The following is a 20,231-nucleotide window of genomic DNA, read 5'->3' on the forward strand; positions in this document are numbered from 1 at the left end:
CTATACAAATCAACACTGTCAATGACTTTATAGACTGTTGTAAACATTATGGGGTGAAGGTCCAGAGATTGCTGTGTGAATTTTATTTGCATAACCTCGTGCTAGATCAGGAGACTGAATTGAACCCTGGTCGTTTTGTTGGGGACATTTAGTTGCAAGCATTCATCTCATTCGGGGTTAATCAGATTAAATGGCTCAAAGCCTATAACACTTTCCAGAGGCAGGAAAATGGCCTAGACTTGTGGGTAAGGGCTGAGCCTAGGGACCCAGTGCAGTTATGGAAAGCACATAGAAACCTTATGAGAACTCCGGGTGTCATTGAAATGTTAGGACCTATGCATGAGGCACTCATTCGACAAAGTTTAGAGTATTTTCTTTCTATCAAAGACCTCGCCATTGATGCAGCCAAATTTCGGTACCGAATCTCTAATCCAAACATCCAGCTCAGGGAACCATTTAAGTATGAGAATTTTGAATTAGCTGCCAACCGTTTGAACCTCTATGGCGAGAGCATTTTGAAAGCAGGGCCATCCTGGTTAGGATATAGATTTCACAGTCCAATTATTTGGCACCCTGCACCCGGATATCAAGCCCTGTATGAGATGCCTGAGGGTCAAACAGGTCAGTTCTTTGACTATTTAGTCACTCATCATGGTTGTAGGCCTCCGCATGAGATTCCTTCTCTAGCCTATTCTCTCACTGCCTTACATGTCAACTACAATGTTTTCATGAGGGCATGAAACAGGGTAAGCAGGGGGGTGTGTGGAGTACCAAAAAGGTATGCTTTTGATGATCATTTCAATAGCTTTTCAGTAGAATTTGTAAACCTTTTTGCATCATGAATCTGGAAAACAATAAAGAATTATAACAAAACATGTGAATTAATATACAAGACTTAATCACTGATAATTGTTATTCTTCTGTGCAGGAAAGGGTGAAAACGAAGAGTTGCCGTTCCAAAGGAAAAGATAAAGATGAGATAACTGTTGTCCCTATGAAGGGAAACCAAATGCAAACAAGGCTAAGCATATCAAAGAATCAACCCAGAAAAGGAGGAGAAAACACCAGCTCGGCGGAAAAGAAAAGAAAAGATTAAGGACTGATAGTTTGGTGAATCCCTCAGGATCTTTGATCCTGAGGGATCGCTGCTTTATTTATCTTGTTACTTAGACATCTCCGCCGTCACCTTTATATAAAGGGACAGCACTGTTAACCTAGGGGGATATATACTTTTATGTAATTTTCTGTAAAAGATCAACTTTGATCATCGAGTCTCGTTGAGAACTGGTTCATTGTACTTTTGTCTTATGTGTTAATATAAACTTGGTGATTACCGTATCTTTGCATCTGGATTAACTCAAAGCGGTGTACCCTTGAGGCTAAGGGCCCGGCCCCGGAGGACACTTGCTTCTGTACCACTACAATTTGACTTCTACGTGGTTTGCTTATTGTTGTTATCTGGTAATCTGATATGCTTTATGAATCGCCATTACATGCTCTGTTAAGATTAATCCATTAAGGTTTTTATAGATAGAATTTTGTATTGACTCTACATTATATTACTGATCCTTTCAAGAGTTGATTGAATGATTATTAGTCTTGGCCGAATATTATTACTGTCTCGTTACAGAGCTCTCGTACTGAATATTTACGTCGTAGATTCATTTGAAGTTGTATTTAGAAATAATGCTATTAAATTAAGATTGATCAGATTACTGTTTTAGAGTGTTACGTGTGTATGATCTATTGGCACTGTTCCATAACTTATCAATAGTTAGTGCTGTTCCATTAGTGAGTTCTGCTTGATTTGCCTTAAGAGTGAGAGATTGATATTTGATTGTGAAGAGTAAATTTGGGTTAATAGATTAAGTTTGGTTATGACTCGCGAGATTTAGTTGTTTGATTGCTGTTCCATTTTATTATTGTTGTTCCATTCTAGATTTGCGGTTCAATTCTTTATTTGTTGTTCCACTTAGCTATTTGTTGTTCCATTTACTTGCATTTGTTATTTTGGTGTGAGAGACGATCCAAGGCTGTAGTGAGCCTCGACATCCACTGCCTCGCTCCCAAACCCGTGATCCATGTTCTAATTTCCTTTCCATCAGTTTCCAAAGGGATGGGCTATTGCTGCCGAACCCTTGACTGGTAAGTTGCTTGGTTTTCTGAATGTGTGATTTTCCTTGCTTTTATTTCCTTTCCGTCAGTTTCCAAAGGGATAGGTTATCGTCACCAAACCCTTGACTGATTAGTTGCCTAGTTTTAAGAGTGTGTGCTTTAGTCATTTGAAGTAATTTAGTTATAGGCAAGCATCTGTTTACTCTTGTATTTTTAAGAACACTGTACTACTAGCATTACTCTGACAAATAGCCTCGGATTGAGTCACTCTTTGTAATAACCAAACACTCCCAGATTGACATACTAATGTGAGATAACTAGAGGTGAAAGAGACCCTTTTTATAGCTCCACATTTTGGCGCCGTTGCCGGGGAACAGTAAAAATCGAAAGTGTTGTTCCTTTTGAAAAGGAACAACAAAAAATCAAAGATGATGTTCCTTTGGAAAAGGAACATTAAAAATCGAAATTGTTGTTCCTTTTGAAAAGGAACAACAGAAATCAGAAAATCAAGAATGCTGCTCCTTTTGAAAAGGAACAGCAAAAATGGAAAGTGTTGTTCCTTTTGAAAAGGAACAGCAGAAAATCAAAGATGTTGTTCCTTTTTCAAAAGGAACGGCATTTGCATTTACATTCTTCATCTTTTTCCAAGAGGAACACCACTAGCATACTTTTGTTCTCCTTGTGAAACAGCTTACTCCTTTTGCTGATCTCAATAAGAGGATGCCTCTTGCCCATATTCTTTCAAGTCTTTAAAATACAGCTATGCACTTATGCAATGAATATAAAATCACAACATACCGAAATCCGTAAATCATAAATCACTATATTTATAAGCCTCTATATTGGTAAGAGGACAAAAGGAAGGATATACTTATTTCTTATCTTTCGTTGTCATTGTTTTACTAATTTTGCTCTGATTGGTTATCTTTATCATGCTGATCCCTTTAACCCCCTTTGATTATTATTTAGGAATAAGAGCAAAGGGCTTGTATCTTCCTATTGAGATGATAAGACTTCTTCCACCATTCCTACTCTTAAGGAGTGTTGAACCACCCTTTGTGTATAAATAAGGAAAAGAATCTATGAAAAAGAAAAAATGTGTGTAAACATGATTTATGAGATGTCAAATGCAGGATAGGGGGTCTCATCAAGAGCCAGCTTACCATGATCATGAGGATGAAAGTGAAGTGGAATTCCCACTATGGCCACCACACCAGGGATATGGTCCAAAAGGTATATCAAAAAAGTTGAACCTTGGAACAGGAGGTCTCATCACGAGCCGGCCTGCCCATCTTTCACTCCTTCCTCGTGAATGGCATTATGATTAACTAGTCATCAAGCCAGCATAATGGCCTACACTTTGACATAACAACATTCCTAAGTATACATAAAGGATCATGGTTCCAGGGGCGAAAGAAACAACTCTGCCAAGGTTATGGACACCTGTCAGAAGCAGAGCACTGTTAAAGGTATTGAAGTCACATTAGTTATTCCAATGGGTAAGATACTAATACTCTTTTGTTTCTTATATCCTAAGGAACTAATCATATATTATTTCCTGATTTACATATCGCATGAACATTTATTACCACCAATCATGGCAAAGGAAGTGACAATGACCACTTGAGATTTGGCAAGTACAACAGACATCCTATCCCCTAGCCTCATATCATATCACAGCAGCCTCTTACGTAATATGCAATCAACTCTCCACCTCGATTTCGGTGATTCGTTGTCTTTCTAAAACATGGCATAATTCCACACGCTGTTCCTTTATGACTTGGTTGTAGATCGGGTGCTGCTCCTTTATTTGACGGCTGGGACAGCCTATCACATTGCGGGGGGGAGGTTAACCTCATTATTCCCTGAACTACGTGTCAGCTCACTATTCGGGAAAGATAGCGTACGACGACATGGCATGGCTTAACGGCATGACATTTCTATTTTTACGCAAGCTGTTGTTCATAATCCATTTTTGTTGCATACTCTGTGTTTTTTTTGCGATTAGCACCCTCTCTGTGTTTCAAATAGCACAAGCAGTGTTGTTCCATTGAGGATCCACAGTGAAACCATGGGAGGAAGGGCAATTAGAAGCGAACCTCTGAAGTTGACAGTCTCCGCTGCTGCCCGGGAGATCCTGGAAAGAGCAGGGTGGCTGAATTATCTTAGTCGCCTGCAGGAGTCTAATGAAACAATAGCGATGGCATTTTTGCAGAACCCGCAGGAGAACCACTCCATAATAAGGGGGAAGTGGATAGCGGTCACCGACGATATAATTGCAGAAGTCTCGGGACTACCAGCCACCGGACCAGTATGGACACTAAAGAAGGAAAGATTACAGAAGATCATGGAAATTTTCCAGGACGAAGTCCAGAGCTTGACAATTAAGGGGAAGGGAGTTCTGCCAGCTACCCTTGGAGAACCCTGGATCGAATTAGAAAGAACAGTTCAGAGTTACATTACCTGCGAGGGGAGGAAAGACATGGTAAGGCCACGACATCTTAAGCTCTTAGCTATTTTAAAGCAAAAATGCTCTGTAAATCTACTTGCACTTCTGAATTCATTACTGCATGATGCTGCACGAAGCCTAAAAGAGGCACAGCATGCAGAGTCAGTCGTCAGTCACCATGGATTAATTTGATTAGTAGTTAGTCATAGTCTTACCCAGTAGCAAAGCAGTTGGGATGAACTGATTGCAATGATTGAGGGGGGAGTGACAACACCATCCACAAAACAAAAACATTCTACAAGCACACCAGAACATCCGAAAAAACGCAGAGAATTGGTAAAACAAAAACATGTTGCTAGTGCATCTAAACAACTAGAAATACACCAGGAATCGGCAAAGCGTAAGCATGTCACCGATACACCCGAACAGCGAGAGAGGCCCAGAAAATCAGCCTGGTTAGCTCGAATAAGAGGAAGGCTGGAAAAGCTCCAGGGGAGCACCAGCCAGCCAGTGGTAATCGAGGACGAGCAACCCTCACGACTAGAAGTAGAGATAGAACAATCTGAAAAGGAGGCCGAGCAATCTGAAGAGAGGGCTGAGCAATCCGAAAAGGAAAATGAGGAAGCAGCTGAGAATTCCGAAACAGAAACAGAAGCTGAGCATTCTGAATCTAAGCAAGAGGAGGAAATAGGACAGCAGGAAGGTAGCCCACCACAAGATCCAGTGGGAGAAGACGAATTGGCCGCAGTTTTGGCCAATATGGGTGAGTATGGCCAACCTTCCAGTCCAGCAGACCTCCATGGCGAACCCCAAGAAGAAAATGCGTCTGAAAAATCACATGCAGTAGAGGCAGAAGAAGGAAAACTTCCTGGTCATGATGAAGCGGAGATAAGAGATATTGAACGGGAACACTCTATCCCCAAGTCACCAAAGGAAATTCCGGAGGGAGTAGGAGCAAAACAAGCAGTTGTCCAGGAAGAGATGGAACCAGCTAAGGTTCCTACCCCAAAACATCCAGAACAGAACAGCGAAGAAGCACCCCAGGAGAAAGATCTAGAGACTAGTCCAGACCGCAGTAGACAGCCTGCTGCCCCTTCTAACGAAACGCTGGAAATTAAGAAATTGCGAAAGGAATGGCAAAAATTATTGAATACAATAGTCCAGCTCCGACAGCAAGTTAGAATTCTGAAAGCAAACCAGAAGGAAAGGAAGACCCCAGGGAAGAAAAAGAGGGCCACTGTAGTAAAATCCCGCAAGGCAAAAAGGCGAAGGACCAACGATCACCCTGCTGTTCCAAAACCTGCTGAAGAACAGACGGCTGTTCCAAATAATGTTGAGGAACAGACTACTGTTCCATTTGAAAAGGAACATCAACAAGCCGATATTCGTGTTAAAAAATAAAAGGAGAACAAGGAAATCTAGACAGAGGCATCACCCTTAGGGGTAATAAGGGTTTTGAACTCCAAACAACGTAATATGAAAGTTCAGGTAAAACTCCCGGCCTCCACTAACCTATGGAAAAGAGATCCGAAGACAAGAACCTTGGATAAGATGATGAAGCAAGCCCAGCAAGAAGCTGAACAACTTAGAGAGCAAACAGTCCCCCGTGCGAAATATGAAGAGTTACACCAGCAACTAAGGAACATCAATCAATCTGAAAGCTAGGCCTTTGAAGGGTGGCGAAAGGAACAAGAGAAAGCTGCAAAGGTAACCCGTAGGCTAGATACTGTTATCAGGCAGATGGATACCTTGTGTTCTTTATACAATGACGTTTTAGCATGTAGGGTCCCTGCCAAAAACTATGCTTTCTTTCTACTAGAACTATATTTACAATTAAAAATAAAAGCTGTTGAAGCAGGCGCCCCTATACAAATCAACACTGTCAATGACTTTATAGACTGTTGTAAACATTATGGGGTGAAGGTCCAGAGATTGTTGTGTGAATTTTATTTGCATAACCTCGTGCTAGATCAGGAGACTGAATTGAACCCTGGTCCTTTTGTTGGGGACATTCAGTTGCAAGCATTCATCTCATTCGGGGTTAATCAGATTAAATGGCTCAAAGCCTATAACACTTTCCAGAGGCAGGAAAATGGCCTAGACTTGTGGGTAAGGGCTGAGCCTAGGGACCCAGTGCAGTTATGGAAAGCACATAGAAACCTTATGAGAACTCCGGGTGTCATTGAAACGTTAGGACCTATGCATGAGGCACTCATTCGACAAATTTTAGAGTATTTTCTTTCTATCAAAGACCTCGCCATTGATGCAGCCAAATTTCTGTACTGAATCTCTAATCCAAACATCCACCTCAGGGAACCATTTAAGTATGAGAATTTTGAATTAGCTGCCAACCATTTGAACCTCTATGGTGAGAGCATTTTGAAAGCAGGGCCATCCTGGTTAGGATATAGATTTCGCAGTCCAATTATTTGGCACCCTGCACCCGGATATCAAGCCCTGTATGAGATGCCTGAGGGTCAAACAGGTCAGTTCTTTGACTATTTAGTCACTCATCATGGCTGTAGGCCTCCGCATGAGATTCCTTCTCCAGCCTATTCTCTCACTGCCTTGCATGTCAACTACAATGTTTTCATGAGGGCATGAAACAAGGTAAGCAGGGGGGTGTGTGGAGTACCAAAAAGGTATGCTTTTGATGTTCATTTCAATAGCTTTTCAGTAGAATTTGTAAACCTTTTTGCATCATGAATCTGGAAAACAATAAAGAATTATAACAAAACATGTGAATTAGTATACAAGACTTAATCACTGATAATTTTTATTCTTCTGTGCAGGAAAGGGTGAAAACGAAGAGTTGTCGTTCCAAAGGAAAAGATAAAGATGAGATAACTGATGTCCCTTTGAAGGGAAACCAAATGCAAACAAGGCTAAGAAGATCAAAGCAAATCGGCCCGGAAAAGGAGGAGAAAACACCAGCTCGGCAGAAAAGAAAAGAAAAGATTAAGGACTGATAGTTTGGTGAATCACTCAGGATCTTTGATCCTGAGGGATCGCTACTTTATTTATCTTGTTACTTAGACATCTCCGCTGTCACCTTTATATAAAGGGACAACACTATTAACCTAGGGGGATATATACTTCTATGTAATTTTCTGTAAAAGATCAACTTTGATCATCGAGTCTCGTTGAGAACTGGTTCATTGTACTTTTGTCTTATGCGTTAATATAAACTTGGTGATTACCGTATCTTTGCATCTGGATTAACTCAAAGCGGTGTACCCTTGAGGCTAAGGGCCCGGCCCCGGAGGACACTTGCTTCTGTACCACTACAATTTGACTTCTGCGTGGTTTGCTTATTGTTGTTATATGGTAATCTGATATGCTTTATGAATCGTCATTACATGCTCTGTTAAGATTAATCCATTAAGGTTTTTACAGATAAAATTGTGTATTGACTCTACATTATATTACTGACCCTTTTAAGAGTTGATTGAATGATTATTAGTCTTGGCCGAATATTATTACTGTCTCATTACAGAGCTCTTGTACTGAATATTTACGTCATAGATTCATTTGTAGTTGTATTCAGAAATAATGCTCTTAAATTAAGATTGATCAGATTACTGTTTCAAAGTGTTACATGTGTATGATCTATTGGCGCTGTTCCATAACTTATCAATAGTTAGTGCTGTTCCATTAGTGAGTTCTGCTTGATTTGCCTTAAGAGTGAGAGATTGATATTTGATTGTGAAGAGTGCATTTGGGTTAATAGATTAAGTTTGGTTCTGACTTGCGAGATTTAGTTGTTTGATTGCTGTTCCATTTTATTATTGCTGTTCCATTCCAGATTTGCCGTTCAATTATTTATTTGATGTTCCACTTTGCTATTTGCTGTTCCATTTACTTGCATTTGTTATTTTGGTGTGAGAGACGATCCAAGGCTGTAGTGAGCCTCGGCATCCACTGCCTCGCTCCCAGACCCGTGATCCATGCTCTAATTTCCTTTCCATCAGTTTCCAAAGGGATGGGCTATTGCTGCCGAACCCTTGACTGGTAAGTTGCTTGGTTTTCTGAATGTGTGATTTTCCTTGCTTTTATTTCCTTTCCGTCAGTTTCCAAAGGGATAGGTTATCGTCACCAAACCCTTGACTGATCAGTTTCCTAGTTTTAAGAGTGTGTGCTTTAGTCATTTGAAGTAATTTAGTTATAGGCAAGCATCCGTTTACTCTTGTATTTTTAAGAACACTGTACTACTAGCATTACTCTGACAAATAGCCTTGGATTGAGTCACTCTTTGTAATAACCAAACACTCCCGGATTGACAAACTAATGTGAGATAACTAGAGGTGAAAGAGACCCTTTTTACAGCTCCACACTTTGGCGCCGTTGCCGGGGAACAGTAAAAATCGAAAGTGTTGTTCCCTTTGAAAAGGAACACCAGAAAATCAAAGAAAATCGAAAGTGTTGTTCCTTTTGTAAAGGAACCGCAGAAATCAGAAAATCAGGAATGCTGCTCCTTTTGAAAAGGAACACCAAAAATCGAAATTGTTGTTCCTTTTGAAAAGGAACAGCAGAAAATCAAAGATGCTGTTCCTTTTTCAAAAGGAACGGCATTTGCATTTACATTCTTCATCTTTTTCCAAGAGGAACACCACTAGCATACATTTGCTCTCCTTGTGAAACAACTTACTCCTTTTGCTGATCTCAATAAGAGGATGCTTCTTGCCCATATTCTTTCAAGTCTTTAAAATACAGCTATGAACTTATGCAATGAATATAAAATCACAACATACCGAAATCCACAAATCATAAATCGCTATATTTATAAGGCTCTGTATTGGTAAGAGGAAAAAAGGAAGGATATACTCATTTCTTATCTTTTGTTGTCATTGTTTTACTAATTTTGCTTTGATTGGTTATCTTTATCATGCTGATCCCTTTAACCCCCTTTGATTATTATTTAGGAATAAGAGCAAAGGGCTTGTATCTTCCTATTGAGATGATAAGACTTCTTCCACCATTCCTACTCTTAAGGAGTGTTGAACCACCCTTTGTGTATAAATAAGGAAAAAACTCTATGAAAAAGAAAAAATGTGTGTAAACATGATTTATGAGATGTCAAATGCAGGATAGGGGGTCTCATCAAGAGCCAGCTTACCATGATCATGAGGATGAAAGTGAAGTGACATTCCCACTATGGCCACCACACCAGGGATATGGTCCAAAAGGTATATCAAAAAATTTGAACCTTGGAACAGGAGGTCTCATCACGAGCCGGCCTGCCCATCTTTCACTCCTTCCTCGTGAATGGCATTATGATTAACTGGTCATCAAGCCAACATAATGGCCTACACTTTGAAATAACAACATTCCTAAGTATACATAAAGGATCATGGTTCCAAGGGCGAAAGAAACAACTCTGCCAAGGTTATGGACACCTGTCGGTAGCAGAGCACTGTTAATGGTATTGAAGTCACATTAGTTATTCCAATGGGTAAGATACTAATACTATTTTGTTTCTTATATCCTAAGGAACTAATCATATATTATTTCCTGATTTATACATCGCATGAACATTTATTACCACCAATCATGGCAAAGGAAGTGACAATGACCACTTGAGATTTGGCAAGTACGACAGACGTCCTATCCCCTAGCCTCATATCATATCACAACAGCCTCTTACGTAATATGCGATCAACTCTCCGCCTGGATTTCGACGATTCGTTGTCTTTCTAAAACATGGCATAATTCCACACGTTGTTCCTTTATGACTTGGTTGAAGATCGGGTGTTGCTCCTTTATTTGACGGCTGGGACAGCCTATCACAATGTGGGGGGGAGGTTAACCTCATTATTCCCTGAACTACGCGTCAGCTCACTATTCGGGAAAGATAGCGTACAATGACATGGCATGGCTTAACGGCATGACATTTCTATTTTTACGCAAGATGCTGTTCATAATCCATTTTTGTTGCATACTCTGTGTTTTTTTTGCGATTAGCACCCTCTCTGTGTTTCAAATAGCACAAGCAGTGTTGTTCCATTAAGGATCGACAATGAAACCATGGGAGGAAGGGAAATTATAAGCGAACCTCTGAAGTTGACAGTCTCCGCTGCTGCCCGGGAGATCCTGGAAAGAGCAGGGTGGCTGAATTATCTTAGTCGCCTGCAGGAGTCTAATGAAACAATAGCGATGGAATTTTTGCAGAACCTGCAGGAGAACGACTCCACAATAAGGGGGAAGTGGATGGCGATCACCGACGATATAATTGCAGAAGTCTCGGGACTACCAGCTACTGGACCAGTATGGACACTAAAGAAGGAAAGATTATAGGGGATCATGGAAATTTTCCAGGACGAAGGCCAGAGCTTGACAATTAAGGGGAAGGGAGTTCTGCCAGCAACCCTTGGAGAACCCTGGATCGAATTAGCAATAACAGTTCAGAGTTACATTACCTGCGAGGGGAGGAAAGACGTGGTAAGGCCATGACATCTTAAGCTCTTAGCTGTTTTAAAGCAAAAATTCTCTGTAAATCTACCTGCACTTCTGAATTCATTACTGCATGATGCTGCATGAAGCCTAAAAAAGGCACAGCATGCAGAGTCAGTCGTCAGTCACCATGGATTAATTCGATTAGTAGTTAGTCATAGTCTTACCCAGTAGCAAAGCAGCTGGGATGAACTGATTGCAATGATTGAGGGGGGAGTGACAGCACCATCCCCAAAACGAAAAAATTCTACAAGCACACCAGAACGTCCGGAAAAACGCAGAGAATTGGTAAAACAAAAACATGTTGCTAGTGCATCTAAACAACCAGAAATACACCAGGAATCGACAAAGCGTAAACATGTCACCGATACACCCGAACAGCAAGAGAGGCCCAGAAAATCAGCCCGGTTAGCTCAAATAAGAGGAAGGCTGGAAAAGCTCCAGGGGAGCACCAGCCAGCCAGTGGTAATCGAGGACGAGCAACCCTCATGACTAGAAGTAGAGATAAAACAATCTGAAAAGGAGGCTGAGCAATTTGAAGAGAGGGCTGAGCAATCCAAAAAGGAAAATGAGAAAGCAGCTGAGAATTTCGAAACAGAAACAGAAGCTGAGCATTCCAAATCTAAGCAAGAGGAGGAAATAGGACAGCAGGAAGGTAGCCCACCACAAGATCCAGTGGGAGAAGACGAATTGGCCGCAGTTTTGGCCGATATGGGTGAGTATGGCCAACCTTCCAGTCCAGCAGACCTCCATGGCGAACCCCAAGAAGAAAATGCGTCTGCAAAATCACATGCAGTAGAGGCAGAAGAAGGAAAACTGCCTGGTCATGATGAAGCGGAGATAAGAGATATTGAACGGGAACACTCTGTCCCCAAGTCACCAGAGGAAATTCCGGAGGGAGTAGGAGCAGAACAAGCAGTTGTTTAGGAAGAGACGGAACCAGCTATGGTTCCTACCCCAGAACAGCCAGAACAGAACAGTGAAGAAGCACCCCAGGAGAAAGATCTAGAGACTAGTCCAGACCGCAGTAGACAGCATGCTGCCCCTTCTAACGAAACGCTGGAAATTAAGAAATTGTGAAAGGAATGACAAAAATTATTGAATACAACAGTCCAGCTCCGACAGCAAATTAGAATTCTGAAAGCAAACCAGAAGGTAAGGAAGACCGCAGGGAAGAAAAAGAGGGCCACTTCAGTAAAATCCCGCAAGGCAAAAAGGCGAAGGACCAACGATCGCCCTGCTGTTCCAAACCTTGCTGAAGAACAGACGGTTGTTCCAAATAATGTTGAGGAACAGACTATTGTTCCATTTGAAAAGGAACAACAACAAGCCGATATTCGTGTTAAAAAAGAAAAGGAGAACAAGGAAATATAGATAGAGGCACCACCCTCAGGGGTAATAAGGGTTCTGAACTCCAAACAGCGTAATAAGAAAGTTCAGGTAAAACTCCCGGCCTCCACTGACCTATGGAAAAGAGATCCGAAGACAAGAACCTTGCATAAGATGATGAAGTAAGCCCAGCAAGAAGTTGAACAACTTAGAGAGGAAACGGTCCCCTGTGTGAAATATGAAGAGTTACAGCAGCAACTAAGGAACGTCAATCAATCTGAAAGCCAGGCCTTTGAAGGGTGGCGAAAGGAACAAGAGAAAGCTGCAAAGGTAACCCGTAGGCTAGATACTGTTATCAAGCAGATGGATACCTTGTGTTCTTTATACAATGATGTTTTAGCATGTAGGGCCCCTGCCAAAAACTATGCTTTGTTTCTACTAGAACGATATTTACAATTAAAAATAAAAGTTGTTAAAGCAGGGGCCCCTATACAAATCAACACTGTAAATGACTTTATAGACTGTTGTAAACATTATGGGGTGAAGGTCCAGAGATTGCTGTGTGAATTTTATTTGCATAACCTCGTGCTAGATCAGGAGACTGAATTGAACCCTGGTCCTTTTGTTGGGGACATTCAGTTGCAAGCATTCATCTCATTTGGGATTAATCAGATTAAATGGCTCAAAGCTTATAACACTTTCCAGAGGCAGGAAAATGGCCTAGACTTGTGGGTAAGGGCTGAGCCTAGGGACCCAGTGCAGTTCTGGAAAGCACATAGAAACCTTATGAGAACTCCGGGTGTCATTGAAATGTTAGGACCTATGCATGAGGCACTCATTCGACAAAGTTTAGAGTATTTTCTTTCTATCAAAGACCTCACCATTGATGCAGCCAAATTTCGGTACCGAATCTCTAATCCAAACATCCAGCTCAGGGAACCATTTAAGTATGAGAATTTTGAATTAGCTGCCAACCATTTGAACCTCTATGGCGAGAGCATTTTGAAAACAGGGCCATCCTGGTTAGGATATAGATTTCGCAGTCCAATTATTTGGCACCCTGCACTCGGATATCAAGCCCTGTATGAGATGCCTGAGGGTCAAACATGTCAGTTCTTTGACTATTTAGTCACTCATCATGGCTATAGGCCTCCGCATGAGATTCCTTCTCCAGCCTATTCTCTCACTGCCTTGCATGTCAACTACAATGTTTTCATGAGGGCATGAAATAGGGTAAGCAGGGGGGTGTGTGGAGTACCAAAAAGGTATGCTTTTGATGATCATTTCAATATCTTTTCAGTAGAAGTTGTAAACCTTTTTGCATCATGAATATGGAAAACAATAAAGAATTATAACAAAACATGTGAATTAATATACAAGACTTAATCACTGATAATTATTATTCTTCTGTGCAGGAAAGGGTGAAAATGAAGAGTTGTCGTTCCAAAGGAAAAGATAAAGATGAGATAACTATTGTCCCTTTGAAGGGAAACCAAATGCAAACAAGGCTAAGCAGATCAAAGCAAATCGGCCCGGAAATGGAGGAGAAAACACCAGCTCGGCAGAAAAGAAAAGAAAAGATTAAGGACTGATAGTTTGGTGAATCCCTCAGGATCTTTGATCCTGAGGGATCGCTACTTTATTTATCTTGTTACTTAGACATCTCCGCCGTCACCTTTATATAAAGGGACAACACTATTAACCTAGGGGGATATATACTTTTATGTAATTTTCTATAAAAGATCAACTTTGATCATCGAGTATCGTTGATAAGTGGTTCATTGTACTTTTGTCTTATGCGTTAATATAAACTTGGTGATTACCGTATCTTTGCATGTGGATTAACTCAAAGGGGTGTACCCTTGAGGCTAATGGCCCGGCCCCGGAGGACACTTGCTTTTGTACCACTACAATTTGACTTCTGTGTGGTTTAATTATTGTTGTTATCTAGTAATCTGATATGCTTTATGAATCTCCATTACATGCTCTGTTAAGATTAATCCATTAAGGTTTTTACAGATAGAATTTTGTATTGACTCTACATTATATTACTGATCCTTTCAAGAGTTGATTGAATGATTATTAGTCTTGGCTGAATATTATTACTGTCTCGTTACAGAGCTCTTGTACTGAATATTTACGTCGTAGATTCATTTGAAGTTGTATTCAGAAATAATACTGTTAAATTAAGATTGATCAGATTACTGTTTCAGAGTGTTACGTGTGTATGATCTATTGGCACTGTTCCATAACTTATCAATAGTTAGTGCTGTTCCATTAGTGAGTTCTGCTTGATTTTCCTTAAGAGTGAGAGATTGATATTTGATTGTGAAGAGTGCATTTGGGTTAATAGATTAAGTTTGGTTATGACTCGCGAGATTTAGTTGTTTGATTGCTGTTCCATTTTATTATTGATGTTCCATTCCAGATTTGCCGTTCAATTCTTTATTTGCTGTTCCACTTAGCTATTTGTTGTTCCATTTACTTGCATTTGTTATTTTGGTGTGAGAGATGATCCAAGGCTGTAGTGAGGCTCGGCATCCACTGCCTCGCTCCCAGACCCGTGATCCATGCTCTAATTTCGTTTCCATCAGTTTATGAAGGGATGGGCTATTGCTGCCGAACCCTTGACTGGTAAGTTGCTTGGTTTTCTGAACGTGTGATTTTCCTTGCTTTTATTTCCTTTCCGTCAATTTCCAAAGGGATAGGTTATCGTCACCAAACCCTTGACTGATCAGTTGCCTAGTTTTAAGAGTGTGTGCTTTAGTCATTTGAAGTAATTTAGTTATAGGCAAGCATCCGTTTACTCTTGTATTTTTAAGAACGCTGTACTACTAGCATTACTCTGACAAATAGCCTCGGATTGAGTCACTCTTTGTAATAACCAAACGCTCCCGGATTGACATACTAATGTGAGATAACTAGAGGTGAAAGAGACCCTTTTTATAGCTCCACAGATATCTTAGCCTTTTAAGTGTTAATCATATGCCTTATAACGATCATGGAGTCTCCTAACACCTCAATATTATTTATCCCATTTCTTTGTTCCAGGATTAGTTCCAAGAGAATTCCATAAGATTCAACTTGGTTATTAGTCTTCTGGCCTAGCCCCCAAGCATAACTAAATTCAATGATTCCTTTCGGGATTAATGAGAATCCATCCCCCTCCTTCCACCCCAAGAATTCCTTTTGATGCACCGCCGAATTGAAGGGTCCACTTATTTGTGGTTTTTAGCCATTCCACCTCTTCATTCAAGGATAGCCTCAGGATCCAATTGGCCCAAACACAGGGAGTATGCTCCAAATCCTGGGGGGTCAAGGGGGACCTCCCATGGGGCTATCCATGCAGATTCTAGTCGATCTAAAGAAGGGTCATTGACCGGTTTATGCAGCTCCATACATGCCGAGATCGCTATCATGGCTATATTCCTTGCCGGGATCTGAGACATTCTGAAAATTGCCTTATTCTTGGATATCCATATTTTCCAATTGAAGTGGATTCTTTTTAACCTCCCAAAGAGAAAGAAAAACTTGATGAAATTGTTGTAAATTGGCAATGTTTCCTGCTGCTAATTTCCTATACCATTTCTTACTTCACAAGTAAAACTTTGAGCAAACAACCTTATTCAAACATCATCATCGTCAACCTCTTCTAATTATGCAAAATCATTCATCTTATCAATGTGTTGTTTAGTTGTAGTGGGCACAGTACAATCGAATTGGGGTATAGGTTGTGAATAATTAAGTGGCATAACATTTAATGGTTGTTGTAAAATCAAAGGGGAATAATGGGTTTTCATTATTGGAAAATGAGAGGAAGATGAAGTTGTAGTTGTACTTGATGTTAGAAGTGGCAAAGATTGTGGGACTCTGATCTGTTGAGTTGCTATATAAGAAGTATGAATGAGAGATGTAATGGGGACAGTAGAAAAGGAAGGAATCACAGGTGAGGTCAATGATGGAATAGAAGGAGAAATGATAGTCTGTTGAACTATGGATGGTTCTTGAGAAGCCTGATTCAACTGAGTTGCCATATCTTCAAGATTTTCAAACTGATATGCAATGTCTCTATCAGAATCTGAAAAAATAGGAATTTTTTTTGAATTGTATGGTTTTAAAGTGGATTCATCAAAGACTGTTTCTAGAACAAAACTTTCTTACTTGGTTCTAAAAAGCCTAAGCTCAAAGGACAAATCAAAATTAATATCCTCAAGTGTTTGAAAGGTTTCAAGGAGTGAGAGAGACCTGAGCAGACGGCTATTGCTTGCTTGACTTTCTTGAAGGTTATTTTTCTTAATCAGTTTCTCAAGATCATTCACAACTTTGGTAGGATCAAGATCTAAATTTGATCTTGTATAAATATTTTTAGGAGTCAAATTTCCGAAGGAACTTATCACAGCTGGGTAAAAACACAAATTTTGGGTGAAGATTTTAGCCTAAAAGATTTCCTAACTCACTCTCACCCACAGGAAATAGGTTTTCTCTTTTGAAATCAAAGTTTACCAGGGAAGGATCCCTAGTATGGTCATCAAAATGTTAGCACTCCATAGTTTTCTGAGGTAAAAAAGGAAATTGCAGAGGTAACCACAAACCATTTTTGAAGTTGGGATTTAGCCCTTCTAGCTTCAGAGAGGGCTCTCTCTGTATGATTTAAAAAAAAAAAAAAAAATTAGGGTAGGTATGAAAGGTCAAGATACATTTTTTTAAGTTTTTGTTGTAAAATGGAAGAAAATTCCATTGGGCATGGAGTCATAAAGTCTTCAATAATCAATTAAAATAAATAGAGGAGATAAAATAGGGCGAGGTAGCAAACTCTTAGTTCTTGTAGAGTTGTGGTAGTGTGGATGAGATGAATAAGAATTAGGATCAATTAAATATAGAGCATACACAGATGAATTCTATACTTAATATCAAAAAGAAAAAAATAATATTTCTTAATAAGCTAGAGAAAAGTACTACAAGTAAATGCGGCTCTTAATCTTCTTGTAAGCAATTTAAGAGGGAAAATTCATGTGAAACTTGAAAGAAAAGAAAGTTTACAAAGAGGGAAACATCACCATTTGCTTGACACAAGAATCCTGAAACCAAACTACCTTTGTATTACTGAATGGATTACCTCAAAATATATTTCACTGCTTACAATCACAGAAAATATTTTCTTCTTGCGTAATCCAACCATTTCTAAATCTTCTTAAAAAACATTTATATATTTTGTCTCGAATTAATTATGAATTCAAAATAAAATTTATTACAAAATAATATCTACTAAAAACATGTAAATATTTCAAAAATAGAACTATGTAATAGGAAATATAGACTATTTATGATGTTTTGTTTAGACTTTGAGGATAATTATTGTGGACTGTAGCTACTTCTGTGCTTCTTTTATTTGCCTGCTCCCCAATTTGTAGGATTCCTGTTTTCCCTTATTCAACGAGCTCCAACAATTTATCCCATCATGCTTCACTAAGAATGGACAAATTTACCATGCTCTGAAATTTCTCATCTGCGTGTATATGTCTGAAAAGTTGACTTATTGAGAAATAGATGGTGTACCTCATGCTAAATGTAGAGTTCATGTTGTAGTCCTTCTAGGAAAGCTTCTCTTGTTATTTTTATTGTGACCTTGGTGAATTTGGAAGATTATGCAACTATGTTGCATAACTGGTCTTGATAGTTCTCTAATCGAATCAATTTTCCATTAGAGGATTTCAGTGCTAGAAGTCCTTTTTCCTACAATACATTAAATTTTCTATTAGATATTTTCACCTGTAACTCGAACTATTTGCATTTATTCTCCAGTTGTATCATGAGGTTCTTCTTTGTTAGAACTATCTTCACTTCCATAACTGTGCATGGTATGTCTTGGATCTGGACTTATTCTAACTCATTTATATTTTTGGAGTTCAACATCTTAATAATTTTGTGTTCTTCCCCTAGTATGTGCTCAATCTTAGCTTTAGTTTGCTCAATAACTACTTTGGCTCTTTGTACTAGCTCCTTCTGCTAAAAAATAATTTGAAATAATGGCCACAATTCTGTAATATTGGAATTGATGTTATGCCATATGCTCTTCTAGGCCTCTGCCAACATTTTCTTTGCCAAAGATTGATTCTCGTATTTTTCAATTTGTTGAGTCAATTTGAAATTACTTTGATAGGCTAGTGAGGCCTCAGCCAAGATTTTTAGTTTGTTGTGCTCCTTTTTGCTCCTTAAGGCCTTCCTCAACCTTGCCTTAAGCTTCCTTATCCTTATATTGCATATTTTGTTCTGGGTCATATAGTGATAGGCCATATGGTGAAGCATCTTCTTGTCTATATTGGCCTTCTCAAGTAGACCCTCATGGTTTATATTGACCCTCTCAAGCCATGTTTCCCTATTATTCTCAATTTCTTGTTCAATAGGGGTTAATGGAACATTGGTCTCCTTGATCTTGTGCCTGCCTTCCTTTATCATTTGTAGCTCCATGAGCACTTGCTTGTCAGTCAACTATTTGTTTTCTTGCTTCAGATAATTGATGATCCACTTTTCCGTCTCTAAATTGATTGACAAGGTTTGAATCTGAGCCTCTTGCTCCTTGATGATCATGCCTTTACTAATTTTTGTACCTTGAGTTTCCAAATCAATGACATCAACTTCTTTTGCCTCTTCATGATTAGCAAGGTCAAAATCTCTCTCTTGCCCATCACTAAGATCCTTCTCATGCATATTTTTCTTTCCTTTACCTTTGCCCTTGTGTTGCTACCCAACCTGTACCTGTTTAGCTAAAGATGAACGCAAAGTCCCTTCCACTCCTTGTGGAGATAACATTTGCCTGTGGCCTGTAGATGAAGGCGAGACCCCTTCCACACATTGTGGAGATAATACTCGCCTGATAGCTACAAAAAGTTTCCTAGTGCCTCTCTCATATGTCACAAACACTCGCACTCCCACAGTTTCAGTCTCTTGGACCTTTTGATGTCCTGAAAGTCCACCTTCTTCTTGTGGCACTGATGAAAAGACTTGAGGGCCTTTGAACATTTCATGAGAAATGAAGGTCTCCCATGGTATGTTAAGTAGGTTCAGCTGGTGCAAAACAATGATTTTAATCACAGAGAAGTGGTAGATGCTGGTTAGCTACTGGGGGTATGAGTTCTTCTTTACAATAAATGCCATCTTCAATATGTTTCTGAATATAAAGTAGGGGATATTCATCACTCTCACCCTAGTGAAATGCATCAGCAATCTAATTTCGTAGGCATATAGTCTGGAGAACCTACCTTCACAAGTAAAGTACTTGATGATGGTCTTCATTAATGGAGCAAACATGTCCTCCAAGAATTTAAAGGGAAATACTCTGCTAAGTTTGTTATGATATTTAGCCTTAATGTAAGGCTCATAGTATTCCCTGTCAATGTATTGACCCTTGTTCCACTTTTCAGCCACATTTGGAATACCTGTAGCCTCTGAAATGAAAACTGGTGACAAAGTGAATGTGACTCCAGCAAGGTTTACCTCATTGTTGTCCTCCAAGTGTGTCACAAACAACCTTGCTAATTCATGATGAGATTTTACCCTTTCCACCATTTCACAAAAACTTAAATATGACTGATGTCTGAAACAAGAAAGGGCAAATGGGCAGGCTTGTAGCTCCGTCAAACTAGTGGGCTCCTCTCTGATATGTTTTCCTCCCTTATGAGGCCTTCTACCCTGAGTGTCTCTCTCTCTAGAACTATCACTATGTGTCTCTTCCTCCATTTCATACTCACTTTCCCTGTCCATTATTGTATAGTTGTTCCACTTTGTGTACAACTATTCCTTTTTGTGTACAACTATTCCTCTTTGTGTGCAGCTATTCCTTTTCGTGGTGAATGAAGAGTGGTGGATTGGTGGATGAAGGGAAGATGAG

The sequence above is a fragment of the Pinus tabuliformis genome, chromosome 2_2 (genome assembly GCF_031772625.1).
Source record: "Pinus tabuliformis cultivar Carrire ecotype Pingquan chromosome 2_2, CPIR1, whole genome shotgun sequence".
Classification (NCBI taxonomy): Eukaryota; Viridiplantae; Streptophyta; class Pinopsida; order Pinales; family Pinaceae; genus Pinus; species Pinus tabuliformis.